This window comes from Tachypleus tridentatus, chromosome 4, assembly GCF_004210375.1.
Source record: "Tachypleus tridentatus isolate NWPU-2018 chromosome 4, ASM421037v1, whole genome shotgun sequence".
NCBI lineage: Eukaryota > Metazoa > Arthropoda > Merostomata > Xiphosura > Limulidae > Tachypleus > Tachypleus tridentatus.
Genome location: NC_134828.1, coordinates 67,050,482 through 67,065,442, shown reverse-complemented (window position 1 = coordinate 67,065,442; position 14,961 = coordinate 67,050,482).

The following is a 14,961-nucleotide window of genomic DNA, read 5'->3' as shown; positions in this document are numbered from 1 at the left end:
GTTTAGTTACCTTCGTCTCAAAAAGAAGTATTACTTTCTATATAATTCTTTTGAACACCAAATAATTTGTACTTTAAATATACACGTGTACGTTGTGACGTATACACTCACGCAACCGGAATGGTTCGCAGCAAACGATATTAGAGGGTGGCTGAAACGTCAGTGTCAGGTGGGGCCTAGAAATTATGCTGAAGAAAAGCGTTATTCTAGAACCGCACGGTGGTTGGTGAGACGGCCACATATAGTAGGCATACAAGGTATTGTTTTAGTATAATATAAGAACTAACTATATTAGTTTGTTGTATTTCATTAATTGTATATTTAATGCATGAAAATTAGTTTGAATATCGTAATTTGCAGATTCTTACTTATTCGAACCAGAATTTTTATTTGTTACAAACCTTGCTAAGAAAGACTATATGTAGTAAAGCTTTGCACGTGCTTAACTTATATTCTTATAAGAATTCTCAAAGTTTTCAAGACACAGCCATATAAATTTATTCACCAGCGCTCACTATAGAATAAAAGATTTTCCCTTCAAAAACAAAGCACAATACCTAGACTTAAATATCAGCATCATTAATCGAACATTCAAGTTTAAAGTTTTTAACAAAAGGGCCACTTTCGATTTCCAAATAGAAATATTCTAAATAAGTTACAATATAACGTTAACTTCTCTCAGCTTATTAGATACAATAGAATTTGTTTAGCATCATAAGATTTTGATAAATAGAGCTCGTAAACTCACTCATATTTTTCATAATCGATGTTTCCCATTGTGTATTTTAATCACAAAATTTATTTAATTTTAAAGGATATTCAAGAATATTCTTGTTACAGATTATGAGTTTCGAAATTTTACAAAATATGACGACCTTTTAAACACTTCTATGTCTGCGTTTTAGTTCCTTTGAACATTGTTTAGGATAACAGTGAAGTGCTTTAGTATATTGAAAACCATTGGTTTTGGCCAACCATGGCCAGGTGGTTAAGGCACTCGACTCCTAATCTGAGTGTCACGGGTTCGAATCCCCGTCACACCAAACATTTTCGCCCTTTCGACCGTGTTAGCATTATAATGTGACGGTCAATCCCACTATTCGTTGGCAAAAGAGTAACCCAAGAGTTGGCGGTGGGTGATGATGAATAGCTGCCTTCCTCTAGTCTTACACTACTAAATTAGGGATGGCTAGCGCAGATATCCCTCGAGTAGCTTTGCGCAAAATCCAAACCAAACCATTGGTTTTACTGCAGTTTAGGTTATTATAATAAGTTATTAATATTAGTGATATAGTAGTTCCATATGTAGTATGACACTATATCATTAGCTTAGCTACATTACTTTTAACCGTGCTGGTATAGCGGTAAGTCTACGGATTTACAGCGTTAAATCAGGTGTTCGATTCCCCTTGGTGGATACAGCAGATAGCCCGATACGGCTTTGCTATCTGAAAACACACACACAGTTGGGACACTCTTTTTGTTTGTTTTGGAATTTCGCACAAAGCTACTCGAGGACTATCTGTGCTAGCCGTCCCTAATTTAGCAGTGTAAGACTAGAGGGAAGGCTGCTAGTCATCACCACCCACCGCCAACTCTTGGGCTACTCTTTTACCAACGAAAAGTGGGATTGATCGTCACATTATAACGTCCCCACGGCTGGGAGGGTGAGGATGTTTGGCGCGACGCTGGCGCGAACCTGCGACCCTCGGATTACGAGTCGCGCGCCTGGGACACTCTGAAGTCTGTTTCAGTTTGAAGTTTTTTCATTTATTTTTCATCCGTCAGCCACTACTGAAAGAACATTCATTGACCTAGTGGTAAACATATTTCTTTTCGGGTGTTGTTGTTAGCCTGATGACGGATGTATTTTGATAACCAATAAGAAAAATGGATCTGACAACAATACTTTTGTTATATAGGCACCTGTTATCATGAATTTGTGAAAATCGAAGTGATTATTGATCTCTTCATCTACAGGGCTAAAACAATCGATAGTATACACAATGAATCTGTTTTGCGAATCCAAATAAATGGAATGTTTTCTACATGGTGTATGAAGTCTAGATAAAGTAGTTCATTCATAGCCTATTTGTTTGTAGTTAAGCACAAAGTTATACAGTGAGGTATCTGTGCTGTGTTCACCAGAGGTATTGAAACACGATTTTTAGCGTTTTACGTCCACAAGCTTACTGCTGAGCCACTTTAGTGGCGTTAATTCTTGGATAATAAATCATATTGTGCTTCGTAAACGCTGACTTTAGTAGTTAATACAGATAATAAATGTTGCTGATGTGTTTAGAAACGAAGTAGATTACGATATATCACACTATGTAACAAAATGTTTACTTTTCCTTGTTCCTGGGTAAAGAGTATTATTTCCCAATTGCTTATGCCTAAAGTAAATGGAAAAGACATATTTTTTTCTTCAAACTTTGTTTTTGTGACCTAGGAATGTATAACGAAAATGTGATGGGAGACACTACCTGGGGCGCATGCGTGAATGTGATTTACGTTATAGTTGCAAATATCGAAAAAACTACTCACTTCTAAACATTTTTGTTCATTTTTGTATAACTTTAATATAAATACATGTAAATCTTGATTCATATGTTGTTTTATTCAGACCTTATGTAAATGAAAATGTGCGAATTTACCCGTTTTTACATAGAAAATAGGTTAATTTCTAAATTTCATTATCCAGGTCACAGAAGCAAAGTTTGACAGGAATAATGGCCATTTTCTCTACTTTTACAACACAAGCAATTAAGAAATAACGCATACTATCCATGAACAAAATTTGTGTTACATAGTGTAATTAACTTAAATATTCATCTTTCGAATTAAGAAAAAATTATACACTCTAGATTTCAAACACCTGTATATTTGATGGTTTCTGTTGTCGAAATCCGGGAAAGCATTTTAACTCTAGTTATTCATATGTTTTTCTTAACATGACCGTTACGGATGTCACATCAGAAGTATGTTAAACTAACATTTTAAATCCATCGTTTGATCAAATTTCAAAGGCCTCACAATTTCCTCTTCTCGGAGGCTATGCGGTTATGCAGAGGGATTATAATGCTAAAAACAGGATTTCGATATCCCCGGTGGGTAAAGTATAGATAATCAATTGTGTAGCTATTTTCTTAACTACAACAACAAAACACACAAAGGGCTCATTAACAACTTTGTAACGAATCGTTAATCGTTATTCAGTAATCTTATTTTGAATAAATTTACAAGTTGAGGTGGTTTTGTATCTGAAATAAATTTTGAATTAATAATATTGTATTGCTAAAAATATCATTTTTGGATTGATGATAACATATGTGGTATGTTGGAAGTAGTTGCATTTACACACTTAGTGTGTGTCAGTTTTAACAATGTTAATTCTATATAATAACAATAATGATATTGTTGGTATGTCAAAACTATTTGCGCATTTTATTTCGTTATTTTATTAATTTTAAGAATGTAAACTTAATTTAATAATAATATATGTGGTGTGTCGGAAATAGTTGAGCATTGTATATAGTTAGTATGTATCAGTTTTAACAATGTGAACATAATTTATGAATTTATCCAATAAATCATTTGTGCCTAAAAGGCAGTTTTGCGATATCTTTATATTCACTGTCAGAAAGGCCCGTCTAATGGAAAATTGGATTTATATAGGTTTAAAAAAAAACAAAAAACTATACATCGTCTTTTTTTTTCTCACAAAACTGTATGTTCTTGAAAATAAACAGAAAGCAGTGGTGGAAATTTTTACATTTTCTTAACCCAAGGGAGCAGCTTAAAGCTTACAGTAAAGGTTCTCTCTAAGTATTGAAGTTACAGGAGAGGAATGTTTTATAAAATATGTAAGATTTTCCAAGTTGTTGACGACAAGCCAACTTGTTCAAGAATTCAGTCGTAGTAGCTTTTCTACCTGTGGTGTTTATTATGCGCTGTTTGTTATATAAAAGCCACGAAAAATTGTTTTGTTTCTTACAGGTATAAAAGGATGAGATTGAATGTAACACTAACAATGAAAAATAGAAGTTACATCGTGAATATTTTGATACCACGATCCATGACATTTCTGAAGATTCTGTGGACATAATCTAAGAATAAATCCTCAGATTGCCTTTTCTCGATGTCTGAAGAAAGATTTCTGAACACAGTTTCCTACAATCGATTCTGAAACCAAATATTACACCCGTACACCAAAACTGGAAAAAAAACAACTTAATTTGTGATTTAAACAGATCTGACTAAAAGTCGTTGACTGTAAATTCCATCAGTAGTGTCCAGAGTATTTAAACACCACTATGTCCAGTCCTGTGACTAGACCCACAGTACTTCGACCTCTTAATTCAGATGTTTCCCAGCCTCGGAGATGCCGCCGACATACATTGGCCAACGTGTTGCGGTGAGTAGTGACTTAATAAGTTATATACATATGTGTGTGTATGTATGTAGATAAACATACAAAATATAGCGAAATGTTTGTGTATATGTGTTACCTGGAAGTTTGTTGCACGATTTCTGTGTTTCAATAGCAATATAAAGAGGTTTGACTAATATAATACTGGCTGTTCCAAGGTTTTTTACCTTTAAATAACTGTTTCCCAATTCCTTAAGGAGACAGCAGGCCCAAGAAGCAGGAAGAGATATTATTCTGTCTGGAATATAATTCTTCTTTACATATTTTATGAATCTGTCTGAGTGAATAGAGATTAATGATACAAACTTAGAATGTTAAATCGCAGACTATTACGTTTAGACTTCTAGGGAGGTAATAGAAATAGTATGACTATGTGCATCATACATATGAATATAAATTAAAGTTTACTAAATACGATTATTCATAATTCTGTTTTCTTCTGTTACGGACTCAATAGAAACTTCAATAACTTGTAAACACTTCACCCCTTAATCACAACACAGCACAGTATTGCCATATATGTATTGTCAACTGATAAGTAATGTGATTTCTCAGCTCCATGTACAGGTTTTGATACCGCTATCGTTATTTACATTACTTGTGGCAGTTTAGAGATAGTTTTCACACGTTTATGGCACCATTGTTCAACTGAAACAGAGAAGAAACCAAATATTGTTGACAATAGCATTTGGTGCGCTAGTTTTGTTTGTTATAAAGATGTATTAAGATGGACTAGATTTTGCTACAAGTTAAACTACATTTGACACAATGGCAACATCACCAATAAAAAAAAAAGGTGAAAAGTACTAAGAATTTTCTTAAGAGCAATTGTTAGTTTCGCCTAAAATACATTAAGTGCATACAACTTTTTATTTAATACAGTATATATACATATATATATACACTCCATTATTTGCTTACAGCCAGGAACAATAAATGTCACAAACAGTCTTTTTCCAATTATATTGTTCTACATAAATCAAACGCAATCGATACTACATACTTGCCACTTGCTTATAGAATAAAATAAACATAAAATATGAAACTAACGTATGAAAGTGAATGCTTGCTTCTTGAAAGTTTTACCTCTCTCTTTCTTTATATATATAAACAAAAGATATATCGCAAAAATATGTTTGTTTGTCTGTTTGTCAGTTATTTAACTACTACTAAGTTGTTGGCTCAGTTTCAAACAAACTTTGTGGGGTGATAATTTGGAACAAGGAGCATGTTAATAGGTCCAAAATCACCCCATTCTCAATCACTGATGTTATTGAACATTGATTATCTTTGATGTGAGTTAACATTAACTATATTCATAGATAGCGCCGGGTCCTTACATATAAAATGAAAAGGACTAAATTTTGTGTACACAACATACACAAAGTGTTCGGGGAGGGCACACAAACGCCTTATATATCTCATAAAATACACCAGCACTCTCTGTGGAGGAATGCAATGAAAAACAATATGCGACACTATTGCAATAATACATAAACGCATCTGAAGTGTCTACTCCAACAGTCACACTAAGACTGATGTGAAAATCTGTTTCTTGAGCTACACTATGTTCCTTCTTTAACATATAACCTTTCAGTTTCAGTCCATAAGACATTGCTGCGGTCATAACCATCACTTATTAATTAAATTAAACACTGTGGAAGTATATTAAAAACTGGGTATTGAAGGCGTGTAATAGAAAACACCTTTACCTCCACTATTTTTGCCGCTACCTCTTCCTACAAAGTTATTCTGACTATTGCACAGTGTATACAATGTATACAAAGCTCTGGGTGAAATAATAATTAATATTATGATAATATGTTGTGTATTTTTGTGTTATTTATTATAACATCCATCCCAACAATATTTTTAAGCTCATAACCTAAGTTCATAATCCGAACAAAAGACTGGTACCTCTGCTTGTAACGTATCATACTATAATGAAACTCTTGCTTATATGATACTGGAAAATTCGTTTTATTACGCGACGTACCACCCCCAACTTTGAGAAATTTTTATTATGTGTTCATGTACATTTGGAATAGGAGTCACGATTTTCCCGTTTTGTTTCAGTTTCCCGTCATGGAGAACTTTATTTTTCTCCATTCCCAGGGAGTAGATACGACGTCATAAAACGTCACATGCGGATTTAATGCACTGGTGCCACGTAATTAAAAACAATTTTTCTACTTACGAAATAGTAGAACTGATCTTCCAAAAACTAAATTTTATACTAAATAGGTAAATCTAAAACAGTGGTTCTTACCCTGGGGGGCCCGGCATGGCCTAGCGCGTAAGGCGTGCGACTCGTAATCCGAGGGTCGCGGGTTCGCGCCCCCGTCGCGCTAAACATGCTCGCCCTCCCAGCCGTGGGGGTGTATAATGTGACGGTCAATCCCACTATTCGTTGGTAAAGAGTAGCCCCAGAGTTGACGGTGGGTGGTGATGACTAGTTGCCTTCCCTCTAGTCTTACACTGCTAAATTAGGGACGGCTAGCACAGATAGCCCTCGAGTAGCTTTGTGCGAAATTTCCAAACAAACAAACAAAACAAATCTTACCCTGGGGTCAATCGAACCCTAGGGGTTCAGTGAGTCAGTCTCAGGGGTTCGGCGGAGGTCAAGACACACACACTGTGTGTATGTCCGTTTCGTTCACCCCACTCGTATGATTCGTGACGTCATGCGCCACTTGGCCATCATTGGCTGCGGCTGATCACGTCACATCACTTGGCCTTAATATCTGTGCTGCAGGGAACTTCGTGCACTTAGCAGTCGACTTGTGACTGTAGTAATCGTGCGTCATTTGTGATTTTTTTTCCTAATCTTTCAATCCCTTCATACTAACTATGTCGAGCAAAAACAAAAAGTAGTCGGACGAATACATACAATATAAATTCACGTGTATAACAGAACATGATGGGAGTCAGCGTCCTCAATGTATGATTTGCAGTGCCAAGTTGAGCAATTCTAGTCTAACACCGGCAAAACTAAGAGAACACTCCCTAAAGCTGCATAGAGATGGGAAATACAAGAACACAACGCTTGCTGAATTCAAGGTAAAGCGAGCCAGGTTCGATGAAAATGCTACTTTACCTGTTCTCGGCTTTGTACCCATCGACAAACCGATCCTCACAGCATCGTGCGAAGTTGCGTACTTGAGCGCAAAGCAGGGCAAACCACACACCATTGGAGAAGCATTCGTAAAACCAGCTGCGTTGAAGATGCCGAATATCATGCTGGGAAAAGCTGCTAAAAATAAGTTATCCCAAATTCCTCTTTCAAATGACACCATTAGCAGCAGAATAAATGACATGAGCGATGACATCTTGGCTCAAGTAGTCGCAGATATGATTCCAAGCCCAGCAAAATTCAGCCTTCAACTCGACGTTTCCAATCTAAGCCAGCTTGTTGTATTTGTGAGCTATGTGAAGAACGACGAGATAAAAGAAGATCTTTTATTTTGTAAGTCTCTTACAACAACAACTAAGGAAGCCGACGTGAAGAAACTTGTGGATGACTTCTTCAGAGACAACGATCTTTCGTGGGATATGGTTTCTGCAGTTTGTTCGGAAAGAGCCCCAGTCATGCTGGGAATAAACTCTAGTTTTGGTGCGCTGGTGAAAGCCGATGCACCACACATCATTGTAACGCACTGTGTTCTGCACAGGCATGCGTTGCCAACAAAAACCTTGCCTTCAAAACTGGCAGAAGTATTAAAAATTGTAGTGGAATGTGTGAACTTTGTGCGAAATAGTGCCCTGAAGCACCACATCTTCAAAGAGCTGTGTAATGAAATGGGATCTGAATTCGAGGTACTTCTGTACCATTCTAACGTTTGGTGGTTATCCAGGGGAAAGGTGCTGAATCGTGTTTTTCCATGCGTGTGGAATTAGCCCTGTCTTTGCGAGAACACCGACATTGTTATGCAGATTGCTTCGAAAAATCTGATTCATTCTCATTTTGGCGTACATGGCCGATATCTTCAATGCTCTCAATCAACAGATGCAGGGCGGTGGAGTCAACATCATTGAAGCGGAAGAAAACCTGAAGGTTTTTCAAAAAAAGCTACCGTTATGGAAACGACGAACAGAGAATGATAACTTCGCAAACTTTCCCCTGCTGGATGACTGTGTCAGTAAGATCGAAGATGTGTCTGAAATCGGAGAAATTTCTGTATCCAGGGAACTAAAGCAAGCAATTGTCATGCACTTAGATGAACTCGCAAAGTCTCTTGACGGATACTTTCCCACCAGAGAGTCATATCCAGCATGGGTGAGACAGCCGTTCACGTTTAGTGTAGCGACAGCAGATTTCAATGATGAATACCTCGACGAAATCATTGAACTTCAGCAAAGCCAGGTTCAACAGCAACTTTTCAGAACAACAACGCTCTCAACGTTTTGGTGTCACCAAATCGTAGCGTACCCTCTTATTGCTAAGAAAACCCTTGAGATACTCATACTGTTTGTTACAACGTATCTTTGCGAGCAATCCTTTTCGAGGATGGTAGACATAAAAACGAAGAAAAGGAACAGACTTTGTTGCGAAAATGATATGAGAGTGGCACATGCCAAGGTGAACCCGCGCATTTCTGAACTTCTCTCTGAAAGGCAACAACAAAAGTCACATTGATTTGCAGTAAATATTCATTGAGTTATGTTTTTCTTTTTGTGTGAAATTCATGTTTTGCTCTTTGAACTCAGTGATATTGTGTGCAACTGATGCATGGTTCATTTTGTGCACTAATAAAATATCTACTTATGTTTTGAATTTGAAAAAATCATATTTTATTTTTCCAATTACGATCAGTGAATGCAAATACGAAATATCCGGGGCTCAGTACCTCCAACAAGGTTAAGAACTACTGATCTAGAAACATCTTACGATTACTTGAAACTCGCTGTGATAAAGAATGTGAAGGTTTTGAACCCAAAACAAATGTAGAGACACGTGAATCTTCTTGTGTGATTAATGGAAATAATTAACATATTATTCTTATGATTTAATCTTCAAATATATCTTTAACTTTATTTTTCAGTATATATTTGCTTGACACAGGATAGTTTTAATTAATACAAATTGCTAGGCTTAACAGTATATGCGAAGTTCGAAACAAACAAACTGATATGGTGAAAGATGTTAGGAAAATATAAAATATTTTCTATATCTTGCCTGTTTCGTTATATTCTGTCATTTCTTTCCTGTTTTATTACTTTCTGCTGTTAGAACGGAAGTGAATGGACTTAAACTAGTTAGTTAAAACAGGTAGCTGTTTAGGTTACCCCTTACATATCTTCATCAAAACATATATTCTAATGAATTGGCGTTGGAAAAATAACTCGGAACTTATCCACAAAATTGTTACCTGGTATCTCAGCATTAAGTCTGATGGGCTTATAAATATTAAAGATTGGTTTCTATGCCCGCCGTTTGTAGTGCACACATGGCTCATTGTGTTGCTTTGAGCTTAACAACAAACAATCCACAAAATTATCGTTTGATAAAGCTGTTTTGTAAACATATTTTTGTTTTAGTGATGTTTAATAAAGTACTCAATGAGCATTTCAAAATATATCTTTGATGAAAGAAAAGTATTCTGATTAAAAAATACAAAAGTTGAGTAACAGAACTACTACTACTGTACCATGACTTTCCATATATACAAGTTTTAGGATTTCTGATAACACAAAAATAACCTAAATAATAAAACAGTTAGGATTTTACAACTTGTGTTTGTTATGCCCAACTTTGAGATAAGTAACCTGGTCAATAGAACAATCGGTAAACCGTCTTTTTTCTTCACTCAAAGTTATTAGTTTGTTTTTTAAAAAAATATGAAACAAATGTGATAAACGTAGTACGTTAAATATTAAATTGTGAGAATAATCACTAAATACTTGTTTTGGTTTACTTTCTGGAAGTATATCCATAAACATATCATTACTCCGTAGCTCTACTAATGGTGGGTTTAAATTATTTGAAAGTTATAAGTTATAACACAGGCTTAGGATGTTACACTTATGCTTTGTTTTAGAACATCACTTACTCGTCAGGCGAAATTGGAATTTTAATTTAAATGAAAAATGTATAAACTTTCTTGGGGATTGAGTTTGAGTATAGTAATGTTAGGTAAAGAACTGCGTGTAACAAAACAGCTTTTACTTCTCGCACTGAAACTATTGATTCATCACATTGCGTTACATATCTAGGTTCTATCTGCACGTAAATTTCCTTCTTATAAATCTCTCACAGTAAAAAAGAAGACTAAAACACGATAAATCAATATTTGAAGCCATAAGGATGCACTAGGGTTGAATGATTTAATATATGTCTGTAGTTGTTTCCCAATGAAGAGTTTAAAAATTCCGTCTGTTGAGATGAGGTAGGTCAGATGTTGGTGAGCAGACTTTAAAATCTGTGAGGAATTGATTATCTCGTAAGAACAGTAAGAGACAAAACTAGTTTGAGGCTAAGCAATTAATAAGGCTACTTAACTATTTTGTAGGCTCTATTAACGTTCATTATGTTGTTGTCTCCAGAAAATGCACAAACAGGCCCTATTATTTAATAGAAACACTTAAACTTCATTTAAGTTCTCTGTAACTGCAGTTATTCATATCGTGAATTTTCAGCGTGTTAAGGAACTCAAGAAGAAGGGTGTCTTTGTGGGTCAAAGGTTAGCTTACAGATTTATATTGCTAAAATCCTGGGTTCTTTTCCTTACGTCGATAGTTAATTATACAGCTTTGCACTAAAAGAAAGAGAAACAACACATTCTTAGTAAATATTAATCACTATGATAATTCCTCCCTGTTTCTCTCTGTGTATATTCTAATTAGTCATATGATATTGTAATGTTTCTATAACGTGTTTACCGAGCTGTCGAACATTTGACTTTGGGTGTTGGTAAATTTTTGAACAACAGCAAAAATCTTATATTTTAATATTTTGGGAGAGAATTTAAATCACTTGGTTGATAATATTTTGGTCCTATGTAGGTGTTAAGATTAAGTTGGAAAAAGTATATAAAAGTTACTTTCAAGGTCATACAAATTGGTCTTTGATCTTTATAGACCTATGACATAATATTTATTTTCTGAAGCATTCCTCTAACATAACGCATGAAATAATACTATTGAGTTGTATTCCGTTTATTTTCAGGCAGTAGGTAAATTTTTTAAACCCTCGAAAATTCATCTTCAGACATCATTAGTCCATCAGTCAGTACTATCGAAACAACATGCCATCTATTATATGTTTCATAGTTTTGAAACATACGTTACCCTACAAACATTTTGAGAACACTGTATTGCGTGATATTCTGCACTACATCAAATTCCAAATCTGCTAAAAGTCTTTGTCTATCTATCTATCTGTTTGTGATGAAGAACTAAAGAACGTTTGTTTTCTATTAAGCCATTCCTCCCTGTTCAAGCAGAACTGCTACAACAAGTATTTATAGATCTTCTCCAATTGAATTTCATTTATTTTTATGAAATACTTATCTTTCAGAATTGTTATGAAAAGGCTAGCCACGACCCACAAAACACTTGTGATAATTTTCATACACTTTACTTCAATTTTCCGTATTCTATCATTTTCGCACACGCTATTTAAGCTACGCTTTCTTGCAGACATTATGTGTTGAACCTGTAAATCCTGGTCTATTTGAAAACATTGTATATGGTGAGACAAACAAACTCGCGTAGACATAACTTTATCTAATAAAATTATGCGTAAAGTAAAGATATTTACAATTGCGTACAGATCATGAAACATTATGAGCGTTCAGTGTGTGGCATGGTTTTACGAGTGGAAATAAAGAAAAACGTAGGTAAGAGATATTTATACTATTCTATGAAACAAACCGAAGTTAAGTTATTACAAATCAAAGTAAATGTAAATTTGTAATGAAGGCATATTTAGCTACGTTTGCCCATTTATAAATTTATGATCCCAAAGTAATAAGCATATTATTTGAAAAAACTGCGCATGTATATTTTAGAGCTAAATAAACCGAGAAAGTTCGTATAAATTATATTTAGGGTAATGTTCTTTTTTTTAGAAAAATTACCCTTGGGTTAAGTGTTGTTTGTGAGAATTGAGAAATACTTTGCATATAAGAAAAAACAACAAAAACTGAGATCGAAGCCATTTGTCACGTGATGACAGTAATATTGTGCCATCATGTAGTATACTCGTTACATTAGAAAGTCTGGATAAGCAAAAAACGGGTAGAGTGATTCTGAATGGATAAAGGCAGTTCGGAATGATACCAGATTTATAGTGTTTGGTCGAGAAATTTGCAAGATGGTTTTTGATAGACAAACGCAAGCGTGTTGTTTTTATAGATTAGTGTCACTGACGTTGACATTAGTTAAGTATATCAGCAGCAGGTTTCACATCGTTTTAATTTATTTATAAGTGTTATTATATATTATCAGTTTTTAAACTTTTGGTGGTCTTTAAGCCGTTATGAACATATTAATATGCATTAATTAACTTCAACTGTACTAATGAAATTTATATATTTTTATTGACGCGAGTGAATTTTAACAGAACTCTAACTATTCGGTCGTTACATTTTGCTGCTCTCCCATTACTTTATTGTTATGTTAACAATAACAAATAGCGAGGATGTAACTATGGATGTCGGAATCAAACGAAAACTCTAATGTCCTAGTCTTCCAGTGGGACAGCGGAATGTCTGCATACTTAAAACACTACAAACCGGGTTTTGATGCCTGTGGTGGGCAGAGCCCTTTGTGTAGCTTTGTGTTTAACAAACAACACCTAATATCCTAAATATTTTTAAAAAGTCCACTATCTTCTGATTAACAAAAATTAACACATAACTTTCATGTAAATCACTTAAATTTTCTTTATAAAAGAAAAGTCCATTTTCATTTTGTATTTGAAAATATTACCTACTCTGTAGTGGTGCTGGCTACACTTTTTGACGATAGTGACATCTACTGCACACAATGGTTGGTGTAACAGTCGACAAACCGCGGAACATAAGGACTGGATTATTTGGGATAGTTTTAACATTTCAAAGACACTTTTTGTTGTTTGCCATTTAAAATGCGGCTGTACGTTTTAAATCAGTTGACATGATGAGTTTTGCCTGAAAGGGTAACATTTCATATATAACTAAATAAAAGGGGCTCCGCCTGAAAGGGTAACATTTCATATATAGCTAAATAAAGGGGGCTCCACCTGAAAGGGTAACATTTCATATATAGCTAAATAAAGGGGCTCCGCTTGAAAGGGTAACATTTCATATATAACTAAATAAAGGGACTCCGCCTGAAAGGGTAACATTTCATATATAGCTAAATAAAGGGGGCTCCGCCTGAAAGGGTTATATTTCATATATAACTAAATAAATGGAGCTCCGCCTGAAAAGGTAACGTTTATCTGATTTTTTAGGCGAGGAAAGAATAGGATTTTTCGTTCTTTCCGTCCCGGAAAGGACTGAGTTTTCGGCGACTTCATTTTCCTTAAAAAATATTTTACGACTTAGTCGTAACTCGCTATAGTCGTTCAAATCATTCTCCTTCTGCTTTCTGCGTTCATGCACTTTTAATGGTTTTGGTACATCTTTATGTGATAGATTGTCACATTTTGGTAATATTTATAGATAACTATTGAAGGCAGTTATATTTTACTATAATATTATATATGAGTAATCACGTTTTTCATGAAATAATGTTTTTTTTGTCGTTGTTGTAATAAGGGTAGAGTATGTTTGTTAGTTGTTTGGGAAAGGGTAAGAAGAGTTTTTACCCCTCTTCATAATCTTTCGTCCGGAAGTTCGAAAAAGGTTTTGATGATGTTGGCTGTCTTTTGCATTGTGATATATTTGAAAGTAACCACCACGAGGTTTACTGAGATGTCACTTCTGTGGCACTTCCCACTTCCTACAGTATACGTTTCTACCTAGGTTAATTTCCACAGGCATAACTATCACCAATTCTAAAAGTTCAGTTGACCAATCCCACCAACTTATAGGGTCCTTAACGATAACAACTAAGCTATGCTATCTAGCGCAGTAATATTGGCAACACTTAGATATATAAAAGAAACGAAAAAAAGATTTCCCACGAGTTAACAAAAGATGAACGACTTAAAACAGCGAAAGGTTACTTTTGTGTCAATGAGTATTTGCGAACCATTGATATGTGTTACAACTATAAAAAAAAGAAAACAAGTGAATGGTTTTTAGTTTTTGTTCCCTACAGGTCTGAGAATTCGATTCACAAGGCATTACTTTTTCAGAATAAAATTATTCAGAGATGTGTATCACAGAAGTTTTATCATTCAGATATATTCATTTCATACGTACTTAGGATTACATATGGCAAGGAAAAGTTGGAAGGAATTTTTGGAGTATTATTATAAAATTAGACTTTTTTATTTCGTATTAGTAACTGCTGTTAAACTTCCTGGGTTTATACTTCCCTTTTTTACAAACTAGTTACTGCCTTTAGACTTGATATCATAATTTGCCTCTAGACTTGAT